Source organism: Fukomys damarensis, unplaced genomic scaffold (assembly GCF_012274545.1).
Source record: "Fukomys damarensis isolate Sample0158 unplaced genomic scaffold, DMR_v1.0_HiC HiC_scaffold_30, whole genome shotgun sequence".
NCBI classification, from domain to species: Eukaryota; Metazoa; Chordata; class Mammalia; order Rodentia; family Bathyergidae; genus Fukomys; species Fukomys damarensis.
Genome location: NW_022900942.1, coordinates 27,718,229 through 27,726,019, shown reverse-complemented (window position 1 = coordinate 27,726,019; position 7,791 = coordinate 27,718,229).

Below are 7,791 nucleotides of genomic sequence, written 5' to 3'. Positions count from 1 at the left end.
TGGCACTGAGCCCTTGGTTGTGTGTCTGATGAACTTCAAGCGCAGCACCAGAGTTCTAATGACCATGACCTCTGCCCACACAGACCAGGCCTTGAGGAGTAATCACACAACGCTGCTCCCTCCTCTTCTGTGAGCACATGCTTCTATCTTCCTTATTTGGAAACCAGCATTCTTTGCTTCCCTGTCATAGCCTACAAGATGGCTCACTGTTACACTGAAGGTCAAATGTGTAAAAACACTTAATGACTGACCAGATTACTAATTCTCAGAAAACAATCTGATTGGCTCACAGTATGTCAGATGTTCTCTGGTCAAATTAACTATGACCAGGGAGATATGCCTGAAAAACCACCTTGGATGTTGGAGGACTACTCTGTGACCTGGAGCATTAGAGTAGGGGGGAATTTTTTAGGACATTTCCTATGTACATGAGCAAACTATGAGGTGCCAATATCTCAATACTTCACTGCCTTTTACCTTCTCTGACCTCAGCTCCCATCCCTCCATTCTCTATCCTACCCACCCTAATTCTCTTTCACTTTCCTGATCCTTTCTGGATCTAGTGCTTCTTCTGTAGCCTTCTCTAATAAAGTGTGCCTGTTCCAAAGAGCTCACACTCACATCTTGGCATCCTCACGTCTGGAAACATGCAGAAAGTGTGTATGTATGTGTGTGAGTGCCTGTGTGTGTGTGTGCATGAGTGTATACACACATAGGGCTTCTCTCTACCTCCCACTCCAACGCAGAGCACACCCACCACATTGCAAAGCCCCAGCATGGATGGTTCTACCATGTTCACCAATGCCTTCGTCTTCATTACCATCTCCTGTGCCCAGCACTGGCTTCAGTTCCTACTCAGGGAAGGCCAACTCAGAGCTCCTGTGAGCCAGTGAAGTGAAGAGTGAGCAAGATCTGACCTTCAGCTGCCTCAAGCTTAAAATAGGACCTTTGGTGGTCCAAATGCTCTCTAAGGAAACTTTAAAACTAAACTCTATAGGTTATATATAGATAGATAGATAGATAGATAGATAGATATAGATATAGATATATTGATGATACCTGGCAATATTATATAGCTATACAAAACAAACCACTTACTTATTCCTACCAACTTTATAAACTGTTACAAGAATATGTTATATTTAAAATACTACAAAATTATATATGTACTGATGATAGTAACATAAAATGTATTACCATACATCACTATAAAAGACTTGAAGCTATGTATATTTTTAGTGAGCAATAGTATGGGTGAATATAATTAAATTATGTGAGTATTGTTATGAAAGTTGTTTTAATAATGAATACATATTTAAACAAATTATAACAATAGTGATTCAGACAGACACTTGGAAAGCGAGGGGCCCTTTCCAGGTAAGCTATGTATGGAGAGAGAGGCCTGGTGTATACTTTTCTTTTACTCATTAACTTTTATTAGAGCCCAGCATCATCAGTGGAGAGAGAGAGAGAGAGAGAGAGAGAGAGAGAGAGAGAGAGCGGGAGGAAGGGAGGAAGGAAGGAAGGAAGGAAGAAAATTTTACCAATTATAGAATGAAAAAAATATTCTTTTCCTTTTTTGTACCAGGGATCAAACTCAAGACTTTGTGCTTAAGAAGCAGGTGTGGTGCCACTGAGAATTCCTGGGCCCCCCAAAACTGTTCTTAAAAGGTAGAACTAATGGCCAGGGACTTAGCTCAGTGGTGACACCACTTGCCTCGCAAGCACAGGGTCCTGAGTTTGATCCCCAGTACCAAAAAAAAAAGAACTAAGATTCTTATTTATAGAAAGCCATGGATTTATTCAAGTTTATTTGTGAAAGGCTTTGACTTCAATCCTTTCTTTTCTTGAGGCTTGCGTCCTGTTTTTAGAAATACTGGTGGTGTTTTGAAACAGCATAATTTAGAGTGATCAGGCAAGAAAGTAAATTGTCCATGAGATTACATGGTCCATTTTTTTGTTCTCAGAGCTAAGGACTCATTAAATATTTGTTGCACATGTGAATGCATGAATGAATACATAGAAAAATTCTCTGAAAGTGAATTTATCCAGCGTCCAGCTGAACTTTATGAGTTTTGAGATCCCTGGCAAAATAGTCCATTTTTCCTAGTTTTATTGTTCACCAATAAATGAGAATGACAGAATAGCATGCAGGATCCTGTCAGGTTCAAATAAGAGGATACAGTGCCTGGCAGTGCCAGAGCTATAAGCTATGGCAATTGGAGTAAAAAATTAAGAACTTTTCCATCACAACCAAAATTTAAAACCATGTGTTTCTATAAGGGGTGGGGTCCCAGACTTCTATTTATCCCCAGCCAGCTCTATCACATCAGCTCCTATACATAATGGATTTGTTGGCATTTTACATGGAATTTGTTTCAATTCTGACACAAATGTAGAACTATATTTCCCGTGAATCTTGTATATAACATACATCTAATTATCTTGAGTAATTGGAGAATGAGTTGCTCCAGACTTGTGTCAGGCTTCCCACATTGAATTAGAATTGTGTAGGTTGTAAGGAAAGACCAGAGTTCTTTTTCCTGTCTCTCCAGGAAAGTGAGAGGCAGAGCTGTGCTTGGCAATCCTGCACAACTTGGTATGTTCCAGAGGAGGACACAGAAGACTTTCCTGTAGGTGGTTAAGGCTGACAGATGCTTCTTTATCTTTAACCTTCTACAAGATTTCTTGCAAGGTTTGTCCAGCTTGTCTTTTTTGTTTTGTCAATACTGGAGATTGAACCCAGGGCCTTTGCACTGAGCCATACACCCTTCTACCTTAGCTTACCAGGATGGTGTACAGTTGTGGCACCACTCGTGGCCACCTTGTCATTTTGATGCACATTTGTCCCTGCTTCTCATTCCTTCTTGTGCTTCAGCATTAGGACAGTTGTAGAGGGACTGTAACAAGGTAGAGAGACAACCAACCAGGCACTGAGAGCCAAAAGTGGCATTCACTTCCGGCTGGTCCCTGGACCATGCAGCTCCTGCCACTGGCTCTAGGCCAGGAGTTAAATGCTGTGGAAAAACCCAATGCCTACAGTTGTATCAGTCCCCTCCCTTTGCCCATTCAAACAAGTGACCTTTAAACTCCAGAGCCAAAGATAAGTGCCTGGCTAGGGCTCAGTGAGAACTTCTGGAGACCAGTGAGCAGCCTTGGGCAGTGGTGAAAAGCCAAGGCTTCGGTGCCAGCTTCTATTATTCTCTACGCCTCTTGTGCAATTGTCCATAAAATGGGGACAATCCTACTACCCACCTCATGTGTTTTTTATGAGGATTATGTGGGCTAATAAAGCAATTCTTGACATGCAAGGGATACTCTCCAAGACCCTCAGTGATGTCTGAAACCACAGACAGTACTGAGCCCTATATATTCTATGTCTCTGCTATACACACCCGCCCATGACAAACTTTTTTCACAGCACATTGTAGCTTCTCTTTAGCACATCTAAATTGTCAGCTTCATATCTCTTGTGCGCTGGAGCCATTATTAACTACAACAAAGGTTATTGTGACAATTGATCTGGAAACTAAGACTGCTGCTCAGTGATGAGTAGACTGGGTAGCATATACAATGTGGATAAACCAGACAGAGAGATGATATATGTCTCAGATGAGACAGTACTAGATTTTTTTAACATGAAGATAGATCACAATTTAAAACTTATGAATTTTTATTTCTGTAATTTCTATTTAAAATTTCCAGATCATAGTTGACTGTGGGAAGTAGCATAAAGATGGACAAGGGGTAGGGCTACTGTATCTAAAGAGACTAGGATAGTGCCTGATATTTTCTAAGAACTAGTTAAAGTGATTTATGAAATATGCTTCAAAGCACTTTCTGCTTGGCTTGGCGATGAGCTCCTGGTATCTCTTATGAGAATGAGGGGGTTAGACCCTGCTCAAACACATCCTGCTTGGAAATGGAAGTTTCTTTATTGGGTCACCAGATGGTCCACTGTTCTTTCACCCACAGTGACCTCCTAAACAGGGGGCTGGTCTTCCCTTTGTGAGACAAAGTGGACCCAGTTTTCTTTGAGGTCTCTTAAGCCAGTTTATCAGATCACATCCACTTGCTCTGTAGTCAACAGGTAGAAAACTCTTCCTGGACTAGAGAGAAGGTTGAACTCTTAATGCTTCTTTTTGCTGGAGAGTCTCTGGATCCCAAGACAACAAGAGGTGACACTGACTGCCTGTGGGTCAGTGTTGCTGGCTAAAGTCCTTGCATCCACAGAGAAAAGAACCTGGCTTAGGCTGCACCTCTGGAGATGAGAAGTTAACGTTTAATCAAATCAACACATCATTAGTGACCACATCTGACCTGAGGCCAATTGTCACCAGGAAACAGAAGTATTGGCTTTCTACCAAGTTATTACTTTTAAAATAATAACTACTGCTATGTACTTTATGCTGATTATTCTCTTGTTTTTCTTTATAGTTTCCTGGTATATAATATACCCTAAATATAATTTAGTTTTTTACATGTTTTTGAACTTGCCAGAATCATACTGGATGTGTTTTTCTGAGTCTAGCTTTTTTAGCATGCAAAGCTTCTTTGATTCATCACTGTGGCTGCTTGTAGTAGCAGTGTGTTCAGCATTATTTAGCATTTGTCAACTTGTGTAATCTGTCGTGTCCCCATTTATTTACTCTACTCTTGACTTTTTAATTGTTTCCATTGTTAGCTTGCTTACTATTACAAAAGATGCTTCACTCTTATAGATATTGCCTGAAAACCCCATCAACAAAACCTAAGATTTATAAAGGAGTCAGGTTTTGAAACCATCAGATAAGAAAAGTTCATAAGATAAAATATCTAATATTGAAATGGACAACATGCAGGAATAAATGAGGAGTTCCAGAAGAGAGTGAAAATGATAAGAAAAAGAGTCAACCAAAATATCGTGAAAAAAAGTAAAGCTCTGAAAATCTGTTCCTTCTTAAAATCAATGCAAACTTTTGTCAAAATCAACTTTTTAAAAATGGGAAATTCTGGTCATTCATAGGAAGATGGGTGTATCATATTGGTAAGTGAAATAAATCAGACACAGAAGGCCAAATATCACATGGTTTTCCCTATATGAAAAACACAAAGTACAAATAATTTAAAGAGTACAATAAAAGACTGATGTGGGAAAAAGGTAGATAGACTGCAGAGATCAGAAGGGGATCTTGGGGTAGGGGAAGATAGGAGGGAAGGATGGGGAAGAAGGAAACAGGATCAAAATGCAATATGTTTAATATCATATAATGCATAGAGAGCCAGGGATTTAGCTCAGTGGTGCTGCCACCTGCCTCCCAAATGCAAGGTCCTGAGTTTGATCCGCAATATAAAAAATTAAAAATAAATAAATAAGTAAAATGCATAGAGTCACTATGTATTGTAAACATATACTAATAAATGTTTTTCTTTTTCATTGAGTATATTGGTACTTTTTAGATATACAGTACAGTTACATTCATCATTGGGATCTTGTACCCTTACATGACAGATCTTGGTTCTCATTATTTTCCCATTCCCCTGCGCTCCCTTCACCCCTCCACCCTTCCCTATTTACAAAGACTTTGTTTCCATTTTTCACTTTTCTCATATTGTTTCTTTTCCCTTATTTCATTTCCCCTACCCTTCTCACTTCCCCTACTACTTTAGCCCCCTTCTTCCTATTTCATATTATCAAATATGCAATTTGAATATTATTTAGAGTTTTAGTTTTTCACACCAGTGAAACTATTCGGTACACGTGTGTCCTATTTATTTCACATAAACGTATGGCCTAAATATGCATCCATTTAACTATAAATGACTCTATTTTCTCATTCTTTTTGGCTGAGTAGTACTCCATTTTACAGAAAAACCACATCTTCTTTATCCAGTCTCCAATTGATGGGCAATTTGGCTGCTTCCAAGTTTTAGCTATTATACAAATTGTACCGCTATAAACGTGGGTGCACATATATTGTAGTGGTTTGATACTTTTAATTCTACTGGAAAGATACCCAGCAGAGGGATGGCTGGGTCAAATGGAACCGTTAATACTAATTGTTTGAGGTATCTCCATATTGATTTCCACAGTGGTTGCACCACCTGCACTCCCACCAACAACAGAGAAGTGTTCCTTTCTCCCCACAACCTGGCCAGCATTTGTTATTGTTGATTTCTTTATAGCAGCCATTCTTTGTGGGGTGAGGTGGAATCTCAATGTTGTTTTCATCTGTATCTCTCAAATGACCAATAATGTTGAACATTTTTTCATATATTTATTTGCTGCTTTTACTTCTTTGTGTGAGAAATGTCTGTTCAATTCAGATGCCCATTTTTGAATTGGGTCTTTATATTTGGGGCCTGATTTTTTTGAGTACTTTATATATTCTAGATAGTAGTCCTTTGTCTGAGGAACAGCTGGTAAAATTTTTTCCCACATTGTAGGTTGTCTCTTAGCTCTGTTGGTGGTTTCTCTTGAAGTGTAGAAACTTTTTAATAAAATGAGATCCCAGTTGTTGATTCTTTCTGCTAGTTCCCATGCTACTGAGGATTTGTTCATAAAGTCTTTTCCTATGCCAATGTCTTTAAGAGTTCTGCCTAACTTATCTTCCAGCAAATTTAGTGTTTCTGTTTTAATATTTGGATCTTTAATCCACTTGGATTTTAGTTTAGTGTATGGTGAAAGATAGGGGTCTAGTTTTAATCTTCGGCAGGTTGAAATCCAGTTTTTCCAACACAATTTATTGAAGAGGCTGTCTTTCCTCCACTGAGGATTGTTGACTTCTTTGTTAAAGATGAGGTACCTGAGTACATCTGGAGTTGTTTTTGTATCTTCCAATCTATTCCGCTGATCCTCGGGTCTGTTTCTTTACCAGTACCATGCTGTTTTTTTATCACAGTGGCTTTGTAGTATAGTTTCAAGTTGGGGACTGTAATACCCTGTCATGCCTGTTACCTAGAATTGCTTTTGGTATTCTAGTTCTCTTCTGGTTCCAAGTGAATTTTTGGATTCTTTTCTCTAGTTCTGTGAAATATACTGTTTGAAGTTCAATCAGGATTGCATTGAATCTGTATAGCAGTCTTGATAGTATGGCCATCATCATTATGTTGATTCTTCCTACCCAGGAGCAAGGTATATCTTTCCATTTTCTTATATCCTCTTTGATCCCTTTTTCAGAGTGCTGTAGCTTTCAGTATAGAGGTCTTTTACTTCCTTCATTAAATTGATTCCTAGATATTTCATTTTGAGGATGTTATTGTGAAAGGAATTATTTCCCTAATTTCTCGTTCAGTGAGTTTATATACAAGAAGGCTATTGATTTTTTAGTGTTTACCTTGTATCCAGCTACTCCACTGAATCTTTCAGTTAAGTCTAGCCGTCAGTCTTTTGATAGAGTTTTTTGGGTCTTCTCTGTAGAGTACATATCGTCAGCAAATAATGACAGTTTAACTTCTTCCTTTCCTATCTTTATTGCTTTAATTTTTCTCTTGTCTAATTGCCGTAGCTAATGTTTCCAGAACTATATTGAACAGGAGTGGTAAAGGTGGACATCCTTGTCTTGTTCCTGATTTTAATGTGAAAATTTTCAGTTTTTGGCCATTTAATATGATGTGAGCTGTTGGTTTTTCATAGATAGTCTTTATCAAATTCAGGTAAAGACCATCTATTCCAATTTTCTGCAGGGTTTTTTATCATGAATGGGTGTTGAATTTTGTTGAATGTTTTTTCTGCATCTATTGAGATGATCATATGGTTTTCATCCTTGGCTCTGTTAATATAGTATGTTACATTTATTGATATATATATAT